Source organism: Narcine bancroftii, chromosome 2, assembly GCF_036971445.1.
Source record: "Narcine bancroftii isolate sNarBan1 chromosome 2, sNarBan1.hap1, whole genome shotgun sequence".
Lineage (NCBI taxonomy): Eukaryota > Metazoa > Chordata > Chondrichthyes > Torpediniformes > Narcinidae > Narcine > Narcine bancroftii.
The window spans coordinates 225,838,672-225,860,021 of NC_091470.1; positions in this window are offsets into that span (position 1 = coordinate 225,838,672).

Consider the following 21,350-nt stretch of genomic DNA (forward strand, 5'->3'; position numbering starts at 1 on the left):
CTTTCTTCAAAGGAAAGGTACCCTCTTCAAAGTTTCCACATCTTTCCTATCATGAGGCAACCAGAACTGGAAAAAATACTCTAAATCAGCAGTTCTCAACTTTTTTCTTACCATTCACACACCACTTTTAAGTAATCCCTAGGCCATCGATGCTCTGTGATTAGTAAGGGATTGCTTAAGGAGGGATGTGAGTGGGAAGGGAAGGTTGAGAATCACTGCTCTAGACCCAATTGTTACTTTGCTTGAGAAAAATTGTCATTGACCCATTTCCTTTGGAGTTCTGAAACTGTGCATATAACGAGTCAGTTAGGTACGATTAAAACAGTGGTTTTCCTTTCTACCCAGACATCACCTTAAGAAATCCCTTACAGAGCACCAATGGCTTAGGGAATACTTAAAGTGGTACGTGAGTGGAAAGAAAAAGGCTGAGAACCATTGAATTAGACAGATGTGAAGTCAGTGGCGAGATCATTTCTATTTAATATAGTCATTAAAAAAAAGTGAAAGTTATAAAATATTTCTTTCACCAAGAGTCTGTGTGTAATTCTTCCCAAAAACAATCAAACACTTGAAAGGACCCCTGAATAATAAAAGGGGATGCTCCTGCACTGTATAACTCCACTCTTCTCTATATCCTGACCTTGGTCCTCTTAACACTACGCCCTGCGCATTTTGACTTACTGTAACACTACGCATTGCATGCTTGGTTTATTATTGAACTACCTGCTGAATTGAAGTATGGGCTGACTCACCTGGATACAAAACAATTTATTTTTGCAGTATCTTGATACATGTGACAATAAACAATTCAGTTCAATTTAAAATTCAATTGTTCAACCATAAAGCCCAAAGCAAGTTTCTTTCAAAGTATGGAATTTTAAAAGCCAAGCGTTGTGAGAAGAAAAAGTTTAGAGTTGGTGTCCGATTAAGGGGAAATCTATCAGCATAGTTGGATGGGCTAAATGGCTTGCTTCTTCAGTGTGACACTTTATAATCCAATGGTAGCTTCTCATGGCAGTATTAATTACGTGTAGTCTGTAGCAGAAATTATGAATTATGTACTTTTTTTGGGAAGGAATGTTGCACAGGGCTCCGACTGTGCTTCTTCCAATAACTAAATGCAGTCATCTTCACCAAGACTGGGACTGCTCCAGTTGTGTGTGGTGGGGGGGGGGGGGGGGGGGGAGGGGGAGGAGGGGTAGAGAAAAACAGGAAAAGAAGTGAAAATGATCTCATCCTTTGATAAATAATTAAATGCTATCAATAATTTAGCACAGATAACAAGTGAGCAATGAACTTTTTGTGTCAGTGCAGAACATTTGTCTTGGTGGTTCATTATGTTAATAGGAGAGGTCATTGTCTTATATAGATCATGCATAATACATTGAGCAAAATGAGTGGTTAAGGTCATAAGAAGCATTTTGATTGCTATTATCTGGTTTATGATTAATGAATGAAGTAGCTGAAGCCTGTTATATTATAGTAAGGGCTTCCATGGTTATTTGATTAACACGATGTGGCTACATTTTGTTATGATCCCCATGAACGTGGGGAGATAGCAAGTAGCTAATAAAAGCTACCTCATTTGGGTCAATGCAAGGTCCTTGGTCTAAAACTGTGCCTGTAAGATTGCTGAAATTTCAAAACAATTAAATGATCTCAACAATGAGTTAACTCTCGTACACATTGTACAATGCAGATACAAGCCAAATGCTTACTTGTTGCAGCCCAACAGGTCTTTGAAGAGAAAAATTACACGAGAAAACAAAGTGAATTAAATTAAAAGAGACAATAAATGCATGAGCTAGATATAAAAATTCACAGTAATTCTAGTACATAAAAAGTGACTTGCAATTATGCCAAAGCGTCCTTTTGTGAAGTCTGAGCAATCTATAATGGATGTAACATGAGGAGGGTTATCTGTTGGAAATATACCATTCTTGAACCCAGAGGTGCTGGTTTTTCAGGTTTCTGTACCTGCTGCCCGGAAGGTTTGCAGTGAGAAAAGAATGTTGTGACTAGTGTGGTGGGGGGGCCTGTTATGATGTTGGCTGCCTTCTTAAGGCAACGCCTCACAGAGATGTCTTCAAAGGGTGGGAGGTCAGAGACTGTGATGGACCTAAATATGTTTCGCTACCTTCTGCAACACAGAAATATAGAAACATAGAAGATAGGAGCAGGAGTAGGTCATTCGGCCCTTCAAGCCTGCTCCGCCATTCAATGAGATCATGGCTGATTTTAAAGTTCAGTACCCCGTCCCCGCCTTCTCTCCGTAACCTTTTGTCTTCCAAAGCCAGGCTGTCATCCAAGCAGCCAGTAAACTTTCTCCAGTGCATCTGTAAAAGTTTGAGAGCGTATCTGATGACAGGCCATATCTCATCAGACTTCTTAGGAAGTGGAGGCAGAGGTGTGCCTTCTTCGCTGTTGGCTCTACCAAAGGACTTAGGAAATATGGACTCCCAGGAACTCGAAGGTTCAGACTCTCTCCACCTCTGCCCCATCAATTTCGAAAAGTGTATGGTCCTTGTGCCACTCCTTCTTCAAATCAATAATCATCTCCTTGTCTTGTTGACATTGAGAGCAAGATTGTTTTCCATCTCCATCCTGTATTCTGACTCATTATTTCCAGTTATTCAGCCAACAATGGTAGTGTTGTCAGCAAATTTGGAGATTGAGTTGGAGCTGAACCTTGCATCACAGTCATAGGTGTACAGGAAATGAATAGGGGACTAAGCACATAGCTTTGAAGTGGTCCTGTATTGATGAGAGAGGAGGAGGTGACGTTTCCAATCCGCACTGATCGGGATCTGGTGATGAAGAAAACGAGGCTCCATTTGCAGAGGACAGACACGGTCCCAGATCCTTTAGCTTAGTCATGAGTTTTTCTGGTATGATGGTATAGAACTCTGAGGTGTAGTCAGTGAACAACCCCTTGGCATACTGTAGGTGTTCCTGTGGTCCAGGTGATCTAACACAGAGTGGAGGGCCAGCGAGATGGCATTTGCCACTAACCTGTTGTAAGGATTGTGAACTGAGATGGGTCCATGTCCTTCCTGAGATAGGACTCGATTCAATCCATAACCAACTCCTCAAAGCACTTCAACACAGCGGATGTCAACGCCACTGGTCTTATTATAGTCACAATTCATGGATATAAAAATGAATTTGTTGCATGTCATTTTTATTTGAATTTGACAAAGTTTAAAAATTTCCTTTTATCATCATATAATAATACATTAAAAATGCAATATACATGATATACTTCAACCTTCACCTGCTGTAAAGCAAAGAAAGAGTCACCTTAAGCATTGCCTGGCTCTCCTCTAACAATAGGAGTAAGAAAAGCAAAAGAGAGTCCTTTCAGGGACACTGAGTGTCTGTGGATTCGCCTCTGGCACTCCCGCAGCCACTGCAGCCACATGGCCTCCCGTTCAAACATTGCCAACCCAAGCTCCAAGTCCAAACTTCTGATGTGATCAGGGAGCCTTCAGCACCCGAGGGAGCCCTTTTGCCCTCAGAACCCTCTCAAACCCTAGTTCAGATACCAGTCTGCAGCACCCTGCAGGCTGCGCAGGTCCTTGAACCGCAAGTCGCCAGTAGCCCACAACCTGTGTGGGCCCTTCAACTACTGATTCCCTTGCTGCTGTGGGCACCGTCATGATGTCCTTTGGTGTACAAAATCTTGGTGCACCCTAGTGTATAATGGACAACTATTTGCTTAAAAGTTTTACATATAACACAATGCAACTAAGTTTCAAGCACTCATCCTACTGATCAAACATGTATTCCTTTCTAATATTCTTAACTGTAGATGATTAATGCCATCTTTAAGTATTGAAGAGTCCATTTTTACTTCAAAGGCTAGTTTCTGAAATCCATTAAAACATGAATGCAGATCAAAGGTAGTTGGAAGAATTGAAATAGTTCTGCTTCTTTTATTCTCCTCTATCATGGTTTGTGGAAATAAAAAAGCATCTAGGACAGTGGTTCTCAACCTTTTTCTTTCCACTCACATACCACTTTAAGTAATCCCCGTGCCATTGGTGCTCTGTGATTAGGAAGGGATTGCTTAAGGTGGTATGTGAGTGGGAAGGGAAGGTTGAGAACCACTGTTCTAGTCCCAATTGTTACTGAAATATTTTGCTTGAGAAAAATTGTCATTGGCCCATCACTTTGGAGTTCTGAAACCGTGAACATAACGAGTCAATGAGGTATGATTAAAACAGTGGTTTTCAAACTTTTTCTTCCCACCCACATACCATCTTAAGCAATCTCTTACTAATCACAGAGCACGTATGGCAAAGGGAAAACGTAAAATGGTATGTGAGTGGAAAGTTAAAGGTTGAGAACTACTGACTAGGAGGAGTGGATTGGGATAAGTTGTTTTTTTTTACAAGGGTGTGTTCAGTAAGTGGAAGGCCTTCAAAAGCGAAATTTTGAGAGTGCAATGTTTGCCTGTTCCTGTCAGGATTATAGGCAAAGTTAACAGGTATATGTCATGATAATGAATATGCATGAGATGTATGCAGATAGAGGTTGAGCTATTAACCTGACCGGAAGTGAGAGGGCATGCGAGCATTGTATGCAGGCGTGAAATGGTGGAATAATGGAAGCAGAGAAATAAAGACACGCTGATGTTCAACAGGTAAATCATGTGTTGATGGTGTTATCAATTTCACATTTCAGGCCATAAATGTGACATTGGCGTCGAGGAGAAACATTTTGGATTTTGAATCTGTGGCTTTGAGCTGGAACGTTTCATCATGGCAGTCACTGGAGCTGAATTTCTAGCACTTCGTGGTGTTCCTCATTTTGACCCGACGGGCGATGCAAGCACTGTAAGCATGAAGTGGAAGGCATGGCTTGAAGAGTTCGAAGCTTACGCCGACAATCGTGGCCTATTTCTCGATGGGAGTAAGGCGGAACAGAAAGCGCAGCGGAGGGTGTTACTTCTCTTCACCGCAGGACCTGCAGTTCAGGAAACTTTTAAGACGCTTTCGAATACTGGAAGGAAGGAGGAATACCAGAAAGCTGTAGATGCATTGAATGCACACTATGTAGAGACACCGAACGCCACATTTCAACGCCATTTGTTTCGCAAAACAAAACAGGAAGATGGGGAAACGATCACCCAGTACGTGACGAGATTGCGACAACTGGCTGTTGGATGCAATTACGTGGCAGCTGATTTGGACAACCAGTTATTGGATCAAGTCGTGCAGCACTGTAGATCAGACAAACTCAGAAAGCGATTGCTGGAAAAAGAGGGTGAGTTGAAACTTACCAATGCTTTAGCAATTGCTGCTGCATTAGAGGCTGTTGAGGGGTAATTTCATACCATGAAACTGAAAGACAACTCAAGCCAGCCCAGTAAAGACAAAGTTGGTCAACAACTAAATAGGCTCTCACATAGCCATAGCCAGCCAAGAAATATGCCGACATGTGACTTGGAATGTTACAGATGTGGAGACAGAGGTCATTTTGGAAAAGACCCATGCTGCCCAGCAAAAGGCAAAGTTTGTAGAAAGTGTGGAGGTAAAGACCACTTTGCAAAGAAGTGCAAAAGCAAGTCAAATGCAAACCAGAATGGGAAGAGTACAGCTTCTAAGGGCAAAGCTTGGGGGAAAGGAAAGTCTCCTGGAAAGAAAGGCAATTATGGACAGAGAAAGCAAGGCACTATTCGCCATAAAGAAGGTGACCCAGAAAGTGACGATGATGACGACAACCAGGATGGGCAGAAATACTATCAGTTTACATTGAATGATGACCATCATGAGAAAGTCCCAGTGATAATTGGTGGTGTGACAGTTCGGGTCATTGTAGACTCAGGCAGTGACAGTAATGTAATTGACCGACACTTATGGGAGAAATTGGAAAAAAAAATCATTTGTATATCAAAGAAGTGTTCAAAGAAACTGTATCCATACACAGCAACCAAGCCATTGCAGACCATTGGATGTTTCACTGCGACTGTTGAAGCTGGTGACAAGTACACCGAAGCAGAGTTTGTTGTCATAGACGAGAGGGGAGAACCATTGCTGAGTAGATGCACGGCTCAAGATCTGGCAATACTTCATATTGGAGCTTGTGTTAATTCAGTTCAGTCATACGAGGATATGAAGCAAGAATTCCCCGTAGTTTTCCAGGGAGTAGGAAAGCTGAAAGGTCGACAACTAAAGTTGACAAAACGGTCAAACCCAAGGCGCAACTAGTGCGCAGAACCCCATTTGGACTTCGTGGGAAAGTCGAGGCCAAAATCAAAGAGTTGATTGAGCAAGACGTTATTGAACCTGTAGAACATTCAACACAATGGGTCAGCCCAGTAGTGATCGTGCCCAAACCAAATGGTGACATGAGACTGTGTGTTGATATGAGGATGGCCAATGAAGCTATAATTCGAGAACGACACCCCATAACAACAGTAGAAGAAGTACTCCAGGAGTTAACAACCAGTCAGGTGTTCTCAAAAATCGATTTAAAATGGGGCTATCATCAACTAGAGCTGGACCCAGAATCCAGGGACGTGACAACATTTGTGACTCACTGTGGATTGTACCGGCACAAGAGGCTATTGTTTGGCATCAATGGAGCTCCTGAGATCTACCAGTACAAAATCCATCGCGTGATTCAAGGCATTCCTGGAGTCGCCAACATTACTGATTACATCATAGTCCATGCGGCTACACAGGAAGAGCATGACAGATGGTTGAGGATTGTGCTATCCAGACTACAGGGGGCAGGCCTTACTGTGAATGGAGACAAGCGCCAGTTCGGTGTCTCAGAGATGGACTTCATGGGACACAGGCTTACACGGGAAGGACTGAACCCAGCTGATGCCAAGGTGAAAGCTGTTGCAGATGCACGTGAACCCCAGAATGCAACGGAGATGAGGAGTTTCTTGGGATTGGTCAATTATTGCACAAAGTTCATCCCTAACTTTGCTACACTGGCAGAACCACTGAGGAAACTAACCAGGAAAGGTGTACCATTCCATTTTGGCCCTGAGCAGAAGGAAGCATTCACAGCTCTGAAACAAAGTTTGACAAATGCCGATACTCTTGGGTATTATGATCCGGATGCACCAACCAAAGTCATAGCGGATGCTAGCCCTGTTGGTTTAGGAGCCGTGTTGGTCCAGATGCATGATGAAGGACCAAGAATCATTGCCTATGCCAGCAGATCTTTGACAGACGTTGAAAGGAGATATTCTCAGACAGAGAAAGAAGCACTCGGACTTGTATGGGCCTGCAAGAGATTCCATGCATATTTGTATGGCTTTGAATTTGAACTCATCACGGACTATAAACCATTGGAGGTGATCTACGCCGCCAGGTCCAATCCGTGTGCTAGGATAGAACGATGGGTGCTCAGACTCCAACTGTACAAGTACAGAGTAGTCCACATTGCTGGGAAAGCGAACATTGCTGATCCACTGTCCAGATTGTTGAAAGATGGATGCCCACAATCCAAGTCAGAACTGGGGACAGAAGCAGAGAGCTTTGTACGCTTCGTAGCTATCCAGTCCACACCGGGAGCTGTGACAATGAGGGAAGTTGAGAGAGAGTCCGAACATGACCTAGAACTCATGGAAGTTAGAGAATGTATCCAAAGTGGACAATGGGACAAGTGCACTCACAAGGCATATGTTCCCATTAGAGATGAACTTTGTTGCATCGGGCAGTGTGTGTTGAGGGGTTGTAGATTGGTGATACCACAGAGGTTGAGACCGAAGATCGTATCATTAGCTCATGAAGGACACCTAGGTATTGTTGGTACCAAGCAAGACCTCAGGAGTAAAGTATGGTGGCCAGGTTGTGATAAAGATGTGGAGAAATTCATCAAAACCTGCCATGGGTGTCAACTCACAAGTAGGAGTAATCCCCCCAGAGCCGATCCAGAGTACGCAACTCCCGACAGGACCGTGGATCGATGTAGCTGTTGATTTTCTCGGACCTTTACCAACTGGCGAGTCAATCATGGTAGTGGTGGACTACTACAGCAGATACTATGAGTACTCTGTGATGAGGTCAACAACCACTGGAAAAACGATACAAGCATTGGCAGAGATCTTCGCGAGATATGGATTGCCTGTTACGCTATACTCTGACAATGGTCCACAGTTCATCTAAGAGACATTTGCTGAATATATGAGGACCATAGGCATCCACCATCACAAAGTAACTCCTAAATGGCCACAAGCCAACGGAGAAGTAGAGAGACAAAATCAGTCCATTGAAAAACGACTATGGATCGCTCATGCAGAAGGACAGAACTGGAGAGAAGCATTGCTATCCTATGTAGCTGTCTATCGGGCAATCCCTCATGCAACCACAGGAAAAAGTCCAGCAGAAATACTCTTCGGGAGGAAAATCCGCACAAAAATGCCCGAACTGAAGGAAATCAGGGATGACCAGGAGATGAGGGACCACGATGCTGAAAAGAAGGGGGCAGCAAAGCTGGATGCAGACTCAAGACGTGGGGCCAGGTACTCAGACATCATGCCCGGAGATAATGTTCTTGTGAGGCAAGAGAGTGGTGGTAAGCTAGACACACCTTATTACCATCAACCCTACACTGTTGTATCCAGAAGCGGCGACAGTCAGGTCTCCAGCTGGAGTCCTCTACAAAAGAAACGTGTCTGGTGTCAAAAAGTACCAATCCAGAGCAGCACCGAGTGAAGTGGTTGGAAATCTAGTACGAGTTGCTCAACCTGAGGGACCAGACGACGTTCCAGAGGGAGTTACCAGTTTTCCCGATGAAGTGGCCAGAGTACCAGAAACACCAGAGGCCATAGCGAGCAGTGTTTCCGGTGCTGAGGGTGAGCAACCAAGTCGCAACAGTAGCATTGCAGGAAGACTGAGACGGGACAGGAAACCACCTAAGCGATATGAAGATTTTGTGCCATATTTCTAATTGTGCCCGCATTATCATGAAAGTGAAAGTTTGTGATAGTTGGAATGAGTTTCAATGAAGAAAAAAAAAGTGCATTGATTCGGTGGAAGTGCAGTAATGATACACGCCAAGGAAAAGTGGAAATGTGTGATGATTGTGAAAAAAAAAGAGAAATAATGAAAAGGGTGTATGCCAAACGCTGCCCTTGTGAAACACGCAGTGAATGCGTATATGTGGATGTCAGGAAGGAAACCATCGTGAACTCCGAGAAAGAGACCTTTGCGAAGTTGTGCTATGATTACCTGGATCATCGCTGTTATGTTGTGTTTAGCATTATTAGAAAAAGAAAACTGTGCGCCCAACATTTATTTTATACTTGACGTGGTTTGACTTTGGACCATCAGTAGCAATAACCAACAATCAGAAGTATTTTGATGCAGGAAGAGGAATGATAAGGGGAACATTTAGACAGTGATTTTGATAAATACATCATAAAGTACATGTATGAGTGCTGTAAGAATTGCATTTTTGTTTTGGTCGACTATTTGGTATTAAATGAAAAAAAAAATGTATAATTTTAAACGTGTACATTTTGCATATGAGGTGACCATTACAGAAGACCAACTACAGAAGAAATGTTGAGCCATTATATTACATTTGGTTATAACATGGTTACATTACATTTTGTGAAGAGGGAATTTGATGTTGCTTTTGTTGGTTTGAAGGCAGAAAAATGCTATTGATAGTGTTAAAGTGTTTGCATTTAAACAGAAAGAAACACGGAAATGTATTATGTTCGGCGATATTCATACGAGATATACACTTAGATTGAAAGGTTAAGACACATAAAGATATAAAGTTTATTTCCGGTGAAAGGAGGGATGTCATGATAATGAATATGCATGAGATGTATGCAGATAGAGGTTGAGCTATTAACCTGACCGTAAGTGAGAGGGCATGCGAGCGTTGTATGCAGGCGCGAAATGGTGGAATAATGGAAGCAGAGAAATAAAGACACGCTGATGTTCAACAGGTAAATCATGTGTTGATGGTGTTATCAATTTCACATTTCGGGCCACAAATGTGACAGTATAGGGAACCTTGGTTTTCAAGGAATATTAGCAAGAAGGAGAAAATGAGCTACTAGAAGAGGATAGAAAATGTAAGAAAATACTTAAGAAGGAAATCAGAAAATCAAAAACTCATGAGGTTGCTTTGCCAGATAATGTGAAGGTAAACCCAAAGGGTTTCTACAAGTATGTTAAGAGCAAGGATAATAAGGGACAATATTGGTCCCCAAGAAGATCAGAGAGGTCATCCATGTGTGGAGCATTACAACCTTGGGGAGATCATAAACAGTATTTTTTTGCATCAGTATTTACTCAGGAAACTGGCACAGTGTATAAGGAAGGAAGGGAAACAAGCAGTAGTGGCATGGAATATATAGAGATTAAAGAGGAAGAGGTGCTTGCTGCCTTACAGTGAATAAAGGTGGATGAATCGCCTGGGCCTGACATGATATTCCCTCGGACCTTGAGGGAGACTAGTAAAGAAATTTCAGGGGTCCTGGATGAAATATTTAAATATCTTTAACCACAGCTGAGGCGCCAGTAGATTAGCGGGGGGGGGGGGGGGGGGCGGGGGTAGTTCATGTTGCTTCACTGTGTTACAAAAGGCTCCAAAAGTAAACCAGGAAATTACAAGCCAGTGACCCTGATGTCAGCAGTAGGTAAGTTATTGGAGGGTGTTCTAAGAGATTGGATACACAAGTATTTGGACAGCCAAGGGCTGATAAAGGATAGTTGGCATGACTTTGTGCCTGGTAGATCGTGTTTTTTGAGAGGGCTACCAAGAAAGTAGATGAAGGAAAAGCTGCGGCTGTTGTCTACCTAGAGGTATCCATGGAGAGGTTTGAGAACTGGATTCAAAATAGGCTGAATGGGAGAAGACAGAGAGTGGTAGTTGATGAGATCATTTGAAATGAAGCAAATGTGCAGACGATGCTTTGTTTCCTGTTAAAACCTGCTCAATGACATTTAAAAACTATTAAAAATTATGCAAATATGTTTTAAAAATATTTGCCTGAAAATCCCCAGCAAAATGGGAGCTTTTCTCAATCTACCCCAGGCCTGACTGACAGAGGAGCGGAGAGGTAGATATTCCATGGTATTGTTGGGGAACCTCATCAAGAGCTAATAAATGCAGCTTAATGATGTAAATATGGTGACCCTTATTATATGCATGGGACTTATTGAGTGGCTTATCCATGCCCTTGTATTGTGTGGGGTTAACTGAATACTTTCAGTTCCCTTCAGAATTGCAACCAGCCTGCCAGTTCTGTTCACTCCAAGGCTGGTTTCTTTCCTAACATGTCAATTACTGAAGTTACTGTGTGATGAGGAGTAATGGAACTGATCAATTCTCAATTGGTTATCGGCCTGGTCCACTTAACAGAGAAAATATCTTTTGCCTTTCATGAAAAGAGCAGAACTATGGATCAAATGTATAATTCAATCTTCCATATTATTTAGCAATTGAATAAAATAATGAGAAGAATAACTTTCAGTCCATTCTCACATGCTTTTAATTTTATCTTCACAAAGCACTCTTGATCAGAAAAACCTGAAACTGGTTTGCTAGAGACCGAAGGCTATCAATTGTTCAGCAATTTTATCCATTGATGGGCAGAGCCTCAGTGGCTAAATTCTATCCTGTGGTGAGTTGGTTGATCTGCTGTCAATTCACAAGAATGCATCAGTGGAAGGGTTGGGAATCACGGGCATTGTCGGGATCTGAGATGGAATTCTAAATAACAACTCGGAAGGTTTTATAAGAGGAGTTAAAAAGTCAGCCAGCTGCAAAGAATCAGTTCATTTATCCAAGCACATTCCAAGATGCTGCTATCTTGGCCTCATTGAAGTACTACATCTGAAAGATTATTAGAAGTACGAGTGAGAAGGGCCAGCCACTTGTCCGATTGAATGTAGTAAACATGTTCCCCATAGTAGAAATCAGACAATGGCAGAAATACTCAGCAGGTCAGGCAACATCAGTGGAGGAGAAACAGAGTTGGTGCTGTCCCAGAGTGTTATTATGGCCTGTTGGCCAAACTCTCTGGTGGAGTGTAAATAGAGGGAGATGACCAAGGGCAAAGAAAATAAATAAAAACACAATGCAGGAAAAAGAAGATGCAGAACCACAGCACTTTCTTGAATATGATTTAAAAGAGAATTTTGGAAATATTAAGCAGGTCTTACAGGAATTGTCACAAGAGTATGTTGGATCAGAAAAAGCCTGGAAATACTCATTATTTGAAATTGTTGAATTTAAAATAGAGTTCTAAGAGCTGCAATGTCAGAAGGTAAGGTGCTGTTCTTCAAGTTTACTTTGGGATTACTTGGGACAGTGTCAGAGGCCAACGACTGAAATCCAGATGTATTTGGCCTCCTTAGAGTTCCAAAATGTTAATAACATTGCTTTGTGAGATTGGAATTCATTCAGAAAAATAAAATTAAGCTTAATCTTTCCTTAAATACACCATGAATTCACCCTTTGAGAGAATTTGCCTGCATGTAACCCATTGCTTCTTTGGTACATGGGCGAACTTGTTTCCATCTCCCTTCCACAGTTCTGATTGAAGGTGCAATACCTGAAACATGAGCTATTTAGAACTATAGAACACTACAGCACAGAAAAAATCACCTTTTCCCCTTCTAGTCTGTGCTGAACCTTTTTTTTTTGCCTAGTTCACTGACCTACACCTATTCCAGAGCCCTCCAGACCTCTCCCATCCATGTACCTGTCCAAATTCTTCTTAAAAGTTAAAATCGAGTCCGCATTCACCACTTCAGCTGGAAGCTCGATCCACACACTCCCACCACATTGTGTCTGAAGAAGTTTCCCCTCATGTTTCCCCTAAACTTTTCCCCTTTTCCCCTTAACCCATGTCTTCTAGTTTGTATCTCACCTAATCTCAGTGGAAAAAGCCTATCTACATTTACTCTGTCCCCCTCATCATTTAAATACCTCTATCAAATCTCCCCTCATTCTTCTACACTCCAGGGAATAGAGTCCTAATCTGTTTAACCTTTCCCTGTAATTCAGTTCCAGATGTCCAGGCAACATCCTAGTAAATCTTCTCTGCAGTCCTTCTATCTTATTGATATCTTTCTGGTACACATTACTCCAAATTTGGCCTCACCAATGTTTCAGACAACTTAACCATAACATCCCAAATATTATACTCCATATTTACGATTGATGAAGGCCAATATGCCAAAAGCTCTCTTTGTAATCCTATCCACCTGTGGCACCACTTTTAGGGAACTATGTATCTGCATTCCCAGATCCCTCTATTCTACCATACTCCTCAGTACCCTACCACTTCCCATGTATGTCCCTACTTGGTTTGTCACAGAGAATGCACACACTCCTCGCGGACAGCATTAGAGTTCAGGATTGAACCCTGATGACAGGAAGTGTAGCTCTTCTAGCTGTGCCTCTATGCCAGGGTCTACTGTGAACCAGGCATTTCCCCTACCTATAGCAAACAGATACTCAACAGTTCGGGCAGCATCCATGGAAAGAATGGAACAGTTAACGCTTCAGATCAAGAGCCTATTGTCTGTGATCCTTAGCCTGGGGGACCTAAAATAAAATGGGGACAAAGAACACTGAGATTTATTGAATCTGTCAACATTTTGAAGATAAACAGAATTTAATTTAGAATTCATCCATAGACAATGAACCATTGGTTATACGATTCTGAACATGAGAATGCATTGAATCCTGCCTAATTTTAAAAGAGGGAAAGGCACGTAAAGTGCAAGGGATTGCACAGCAAGGATGGAAGAGATGGGACCAGAAGGAATATGGTGCTTCGAGTATTTCAAAATAGAAAACCATTTTCAAGAGGAATTTTGATGCTTATTTTTTTCTACTGGAGGAAGTTACAAAAAGTAAGGAAACTATGTTCTATGAAGAGACAGGAAAGGAAAATAAAATTGGGAACATTGGACAAAAGTGTAGTTGTAATATCCAAGCAAATCTGAATGAAGGAAAGCAACAGGTAACACTGGACAACAAAGTTTTTGTTTCCTGAACACTTTTGGGTGTATCTAGGGCCACTGATGACAAAAATCACCTAAAACTTTTCCTATCACGCACCGTTTTTTTTCAGATATAATCTATTTTTGTGATTTCCTGTCATATTTTAAGTCTATTTCAAGCATACAAAATTATGAAGAACTACACAATGTTAAAAATTCATTTTCTGCATTCACACTTGGACTTCTTCCCTGCTGATCTTGGCGCAGTCAGTGACGAACACGGTAAAAGGTTTCAGCAAGACGTTGCGACCATGGAAAAACGGTATCAGGGCAACTGGAATCCATCAATGCTGGCCGACTATTGTTGGACACTGAGGCTGAGTACAAATGAAAACCAGCAGCAATGCATTTTTAGCTCAGTTAACTGACGTAACATTTCAGCATCTTTATGTGATTAATAAAATCATTATTATGTAATTTAATAAAAGGTTAATTTAGCATTTCTCCAAATTCTTATGCGACACAGCAAATCTGAAATTATCTTTGTGTTCAGCTTGAAGTTGTCTCTCAGAATCCCCAATACTTTTTCTGGAAGCAAACCTTTTGAAAAAATGTTCTCCAGAGTAATTTTTTCATGACTCATTGTGAAAGGTAAATAGAAGAAAGCGGTTCTACCTTGATTTGATCATTTTAAGTAACTCAGGTAGCATTTGGTTCTGCTTACATGATAGAAACCAGAGCAGGGCACTGTGCAGAGACTGAGGACTTTTTTGTTCATGACCTCTTGGATGAAGATCATAGAGTATATGTTGCAGTGCGTGGGAAAGAAGTCGAGATGGACGATTAGGAACTGTGAACCAAACTAACCACAAATTGTAATGGAAAACAAGATATATTAAAATAAGAACAGCAAATCAAATTCAGCGAAGCCTCTGAGGGAAGTGGGAAGCAACTCATTGCAAAGTTTAAAAGATTTCAGGAGATTCTGCTTTTTTCTTGAAGAGGGCTCAGGCTGGAAATGTCGGCAATTATATCTTTACTTTTTATGGACGCAGAAAAGACTGGCAGAGTTCATCCAGCATTTTGCTGTGTTTTTACTACAATCACAGCGCCTTCAGAGTTGGGTCTTTCACGAGAGATTTCATGAGCATGTTAGGAGTGGTTGGGGGGGGGGTGGGGAGGGGGAATAGGAATCTGAAAATTAGAACTGCTGGCACAAGAAACTCATCCGTTATGGCAACAATGAGAGCGTGGTTAGAGAAAAAGTCAGAATTTTCACAGATATTAATGGGTATAAAGCATTATTTTAAAAAAATGTTAATGGAAAGGTTTGTTTGCTATAAGAAGCTTTTATTTCCACACAGCCTCTAAGTAGAAGCAGTGCCCAATTTAGTTTTATCTATCAAGCTTGATCTATGTCAGATTGTATCGAGTTCCACAACTGTTCTGAATTATAATGCCCTGTTTAATGCACTCCTTAAGTCCAATACAATGTTCAATCCAAAGACAGATAGAAATCTCAAGTAACAACATATGGTCCCTAATCTTGACTTGAATTAGCTGGCAGGACCTGATTATCATTTGTTTTGATCTCCATTTTTAACCACACCCAGGTGGATTCCTCCAAGTGGAAAATCAACCAATACCTCTGAGTGGAAAGGCCTGCAAAAGGTAGTGGACAGAGCCCAGGACATCACAGGCAAAACTCTCCCCACCAAGGAGAACATTTAGAGGGAACGCTACCATCGGAGAGCAGCAGCAATCATCAATGATCCACACCACCTAGAGCAGTGGTTCTCAGCCTCTTTTGCCCTCAGCCCCACTTTAATTTCTCAAAAAAACATCCCCCTCCATTAGCGGAAAAAAAGTTAAATATTCAAAAGAAGTTTCAATTAAATCACCTACTGCAAGTGGATTTTAAATGCAATTAAAGTCGTGAATCCACTGGAATACATATTTCATATTCAACTACTACTTCAATATGTCAAACACACATTCAACAATCGTCACTTCAGTGGGAACCTTGTCCCCAATGCTGACAGCAGATTCTTTTTGATTCAAGGGTCTAATTTTGTTAGTTTCAACCTTACATTTCCACATTTTGTAATTTCTAGTTGGTTTCTCTTAGCTTGTAGCAAATCACTAACAGTACTGAAGCCACATTCTACTAAAGAAGATGATGGAAAATGTTTGGGTATTTCTTTTCAATCTCATTGGACAGACACATAATGGTTCCTTTCACTTTGTACAGAGACTTCACAGATTCATCATGTTGAAACTCCGATAACCCCTCTTGATATTTCACTGAAACTACAGATAAATCCACCAGCAATGGCTGAGTTAACCAAGAGGGAAAATCCATTGCCTTTAAATCACAAAATCTATCATTGAATTCAATATCTAACATTTTCAAATGGTCATCAATGACGTTTGTAGCAGCATTAGTTACCTCACACGGACAAGTTTCTCTTGTGTCTTGGTGTGAGCTTGCAGGCGCCTCAGATTGAAGAGACTGCCATCCGTGCGGTACCGGATGTAAACAGCGTCTTCATTGTTGAGGTCTTTCATGGATTGGTTCAGCATCATGCTGAAGAAGATTGAAAAGAGGGTTGGTGCGAGAACACAGCCTTGCTTCAGCCTGAAGAAAACAGAGGTCCTCCATCAGCCAGCTCCCCACCATGACTACCAGCCCCCCCACATCTCCATCGGGCACACAAAACTTAAAGCAGTCAACCAGTTTACCTATCTCGGCTGCATTATTTCATCAGATGCAAGGATCGACAACGAGATAGACAACAGACTCGCCAAGGCAAATAGCGCCTTTGGAAGACTACACAAAAGAGTCTGGAAAAACAACCAACTGAAAAATCTCACTAAGATAAGCGTAGACAGAGCCGTTGTCATACCCACACTCCTGTTTGGCTCTGAATCATGGGTCCTCTACCGGCATCACCTACAGCTCCTAGAACACTTCCACCAGCGTTGTCTCCGCTCCATCCTCAACATTCATTGGAGCGCCTTCATCCCTAACATCGAAGTACTCGAGATGGCAGAGGCCGACAGCATCGAGTCCACGCTGCTGAAGATCCAGCTGCGTTGGGTGGGTCACGTCTCCAGAATGGAGGACCGTCGCCTTCCCAAGATCGTGTTATATAGCGAGCTCTCCACTGGCCACCGTGACAGAGGTGCACCAAAGAAGAGGTACAAGGACTGCCTAAAGAAATCTCTTGGTGCCTGCCACATTGACCTCCGCCAGTGGGCTGATATCGCCTCAAACCATGCATCTTGGCGCCTCACAGTTCGGTGGGCAGCAACCTCCTTTGAAGAAGACCGCAGAGCCCATCTCACTGACAAAAGACAAAGGAGGAAAAACCCAACACCCAACCCCAACCCACCAATTTTCCCCTGCAACCGCTGCAACCGTGTCTGCCTGTCCCGCATCGGACTTGTCAGCCACAAACGAGCCTGCAGCTGACGTGGACATTTACCCCCTCTATAGATCTTCGTTCACGAAGCCAAGCCAAAGAAGTTACCTCACACTTATTCAACCAATAGAATTGACTGAAATTTCTTGTTAAGATCATTTGGAATGGATGGTAATAAGACCGGTCAAAAAAATATATAATTATAATATTAACCTAGGATAACAATAGTTAAAATATGAGAAGCAACAGAGAAACATCTAAAGGGCAAAAACACATGTTATGAAAATAAAAAGAACAAAGTGATTGTTCTTGGAAGTTACCACAATGGTGTCGTACTGATAGTGTTACCAAGTCACATCTTTCACACCAACATAATGAGTTTATGTTTTCAAACCAACTTTTTAATTATTTCCCAAAATATTCCTACACCCCACTGAAATATTCTTAAGCCCCATGTCCCACCAAAATATTCCCATGCCCCACCTTGAGAATCTACAACGCAGAGCATACTCTTTTCTCGCTCCAAGACTCGGACAACCAGCTTCAGGAACAGTTGCTACCCCTCCACCATCAGAATAATTTAAGGACTCTTACTTTTCATATTATTTATTACTGAAGATTTTTTCGGTTTGTTTACATTTCTCCCTTTGTGTACCTATTTCTTTTTGAGTACAGTTTACGGTTATCTATAAGTAGAAATTCTGCCTGGCCCTCAGGAAAAAGAATCTCAGGGTTGTATGTGATGTCATGCATGTATTCTGACAATAAATTTTAACTTTTAATGTTGAACTTTAGATTGAGAGGCTGGCTATTGAGTGAAATGTTCTAGCCACGTGCATGACCTTGCTCAGTTCAGTGCTGTCAGCATCTTTGCCACCATGCTTGTGTCCCCAGTACATGGTCTAAGATGACATGAAGGAAGGTTGTCTTAGGATACAGGAAATTAGTCATGTGTTGGTGAGAAGGACAAATTAATGGCTGATGGAATGTGATCCTGATGAATGTGAGATGATGCATTTTGGGAGGATTGTAAGGACAGGACAGAGAATATACGAATAGCCCTTAAGTGCATTGGGGAAAGAAGAGAACAATGGTGCTTACTGTAGGTCCAGTGATCACTGAAGGAGGCAGTTCAGGATTAGACAGTGAAGGAGGGTAATGACATGCTTGCCTTCATTATCTATGGCATAGAATGCAAGATCAGGAAGATTATAACACAATTTATTAGTTCAGTTTATTAGTCCTCAGCCCCCTAATCTACCCACTATACACCTCTAACTGTGTGGCTCAGTACAACAACAAATTCACTGAATATATCATGGTAGTGGATTGTATAATAAGGGGAAAAGAGTAATTGAAAACTTGGCTGAATGGTCCACCAACAACTACCTCTCTCACTCAGTGTCACCAAAACCAAGGAGCTAATGGTTGACTTCTGGAAGGGAAAACCAGAGGTGTACAATCCAATGATCATTGGGCGAACCAGAGATGGAGAGGGTGAGCAAATTTAAGTTCATGGGAGTCACTATCTCGGAGGATCTTTCCTGGACTCAACACACTGTGAAGGAAAGCATTCAGTGCCTCTACTTCCTTAGGAATTTGGAGAGGTTTGTTTATGACACCAGAAACCCTGGCAAATTTCTACAGATGTGTGGTGGAAAATGCGCAGATGGGCTGCATCACAGTCTGGTAAGGGGACTCCAATACCCCTGAGCATAAAGCCTGTAAAATGTAGTGGACAGACTCCAGAGTATCACAGACAAAACCCTCTCCATTCTTTGAAAGCAGCCAAAGATGAGCAGAAGCGATCACCCAGCACATGGTCTGTTCTCACTGCTACCATCAGGAAAGAAGTATAGTCACCACCATGTTCAGGAACACCTGCTATACCTCCACTACAAACTCAGTCAGAGACTCATTTAAGGACACTTTTTGCACAGATGAAGTACCATAAGATGATTTGGTCTCCATATTACAGGAAGGACAAGATCGCACTGGAGAGCATGTAGATTCACCAAGGCTTTGACTGGGATAGTGTGTTTCATTTATGAGGTTAGAGTGGATAAGATGACTTGGATTAAACCAGTAGTTTTCAAATCACCCCCCTAAACTCACATTCCACTTTAAGCAATCCCTTACTAATCACAGAACACCGATGGTATAGGGAATACTTAAGGTGGAATGTGAGTTTGGGGGGCAATTTGAAAACCACTGGATTAGAGAATGAGTGGAGACCTCCTGTGATGTACAAAATTAGGAGTAATCACTGATAAATTTTTGCACAAAGCAGATGGCATACGTTGAAGGTTAGGGGTATGAGGTGTAAGTAGAATCTAAGGATGATATTTTCTTTGCCATCCAGAAGGTGGTTGCAATCTGGAATGCACTCCCAGAAGGGTTGGTGGGGAAAAGAGCACTTGATTCGTCTCGGCGGAGAGGGGTCTGTTCTGGCTCTATGAGAAGCTCTGCATTCCTTCACTGGTAATGACATCATGCATCTCAGCCCAGACACAGAAATGTTACTGTGTCACAAGAAGCAGGAAGTCTCTGCTCAGATATTCTGAGTAATGCCAAAAGCTCCAGAAATGTTTGTTTTACCAATGGAAAAAAATCATGGACTCATATAGACAGGCTGCCTTTCGACACCCTTCCCCAAGATCTCCGTCTACCATCAACCCATTTACACATTCATCTACTTTTTTTAATGTTTTAATGAATTAATGATGATATTCAGTTTCTAGCCACACATTTTCAAACGCTAAGGACAGGAAAAGGCTACAGAGAGTTATGAATAAAGCCATCATGGGCATCAGTCTTCACTCCATTAAGGACATCTGCAAGAGGTGACGTCTCAAGAAGCAGCCTCAAACAAGGACCTTCACCACCCAGGCTGTGTTCTCTTCTCACTGCTACCATTGGGAAGGAGGTACAGGAGCCTGAAGACAAACACCCAACGGTACAAAAGCAGCTTGTTCCCCTCTGCTATCAGACTTCTGAGAGTGGACACTGAACCATAGGCATTACCTCACGCTTCTCTCTTTTTTATTTTATTTATAATAGTGCATTTACAGAAATGTAATTTACAGAAAATTTTGAACCTGTATTGCAAAACAACAAATTTGGTGACAAATGTTCATGGCAATAAATTCTGATTCAATTTCTGCTCAAGATCATGAAACAATTTGGATTGAAAACACAATATTCATAAATTAAATGTAAAATATAGAACATGGAATAGGACAACACAGGACAGGCTTTTCAGCCCACATAACTGCACTGAACAGGATGCCCAATGTAAATGAAAACTCTATGTATGTTCTTCTATTCCCTACATGTTTATGTGTCTATCTAGAAACCTCTTCATTGTTACAATTTTATGAGCTTCCACCACAATTTCTGGCAGCCGTTTCCAGAAACTACGACTTTCTGTGTAAAAAAAATTGCTCTACGCATAGAACATACCACAGCACAGTGCAGGCCCTTCGGCCCTCGATGTTTTTCTGACCTATATATTCCAACAAAATAAACCTTTCCAACCTCGTAACCTATTTTTCTTTCATTCATGTGCCTGTCAAATAGTCTCTTAAATGTCCCTAATGTTTCAGCCTCTACCTGCATCTCAGGCAGCACATTCCATGCACCCACAATTTTCCGTGTTTAAAAACTTACCCCTGAAGTCTTCTCTAAACTTTCCTCCCTACTTTGAACTCCCACCTCCACCACTTTACCATCAACGCATATCTTCTATGTGATATTTTTACACTGGGAAAAAGATTTTGGCTGTCCCTTCCAGTCATTCTCAAACTTTTTTTTATTTGGCCATAGCCCCCTCCTAGGACTTTTTACACAGTTCATGGGCCTTTTCACTGTGAAGCAGCCACATTTTGGTTTCTTCTGCACTTCTCTTCCACCAACTACATAAAAAACATTTTTAAAAAATGAATGATATATGAGGTAAATCTGGGTCTGTGCAGTTAACAGAGCA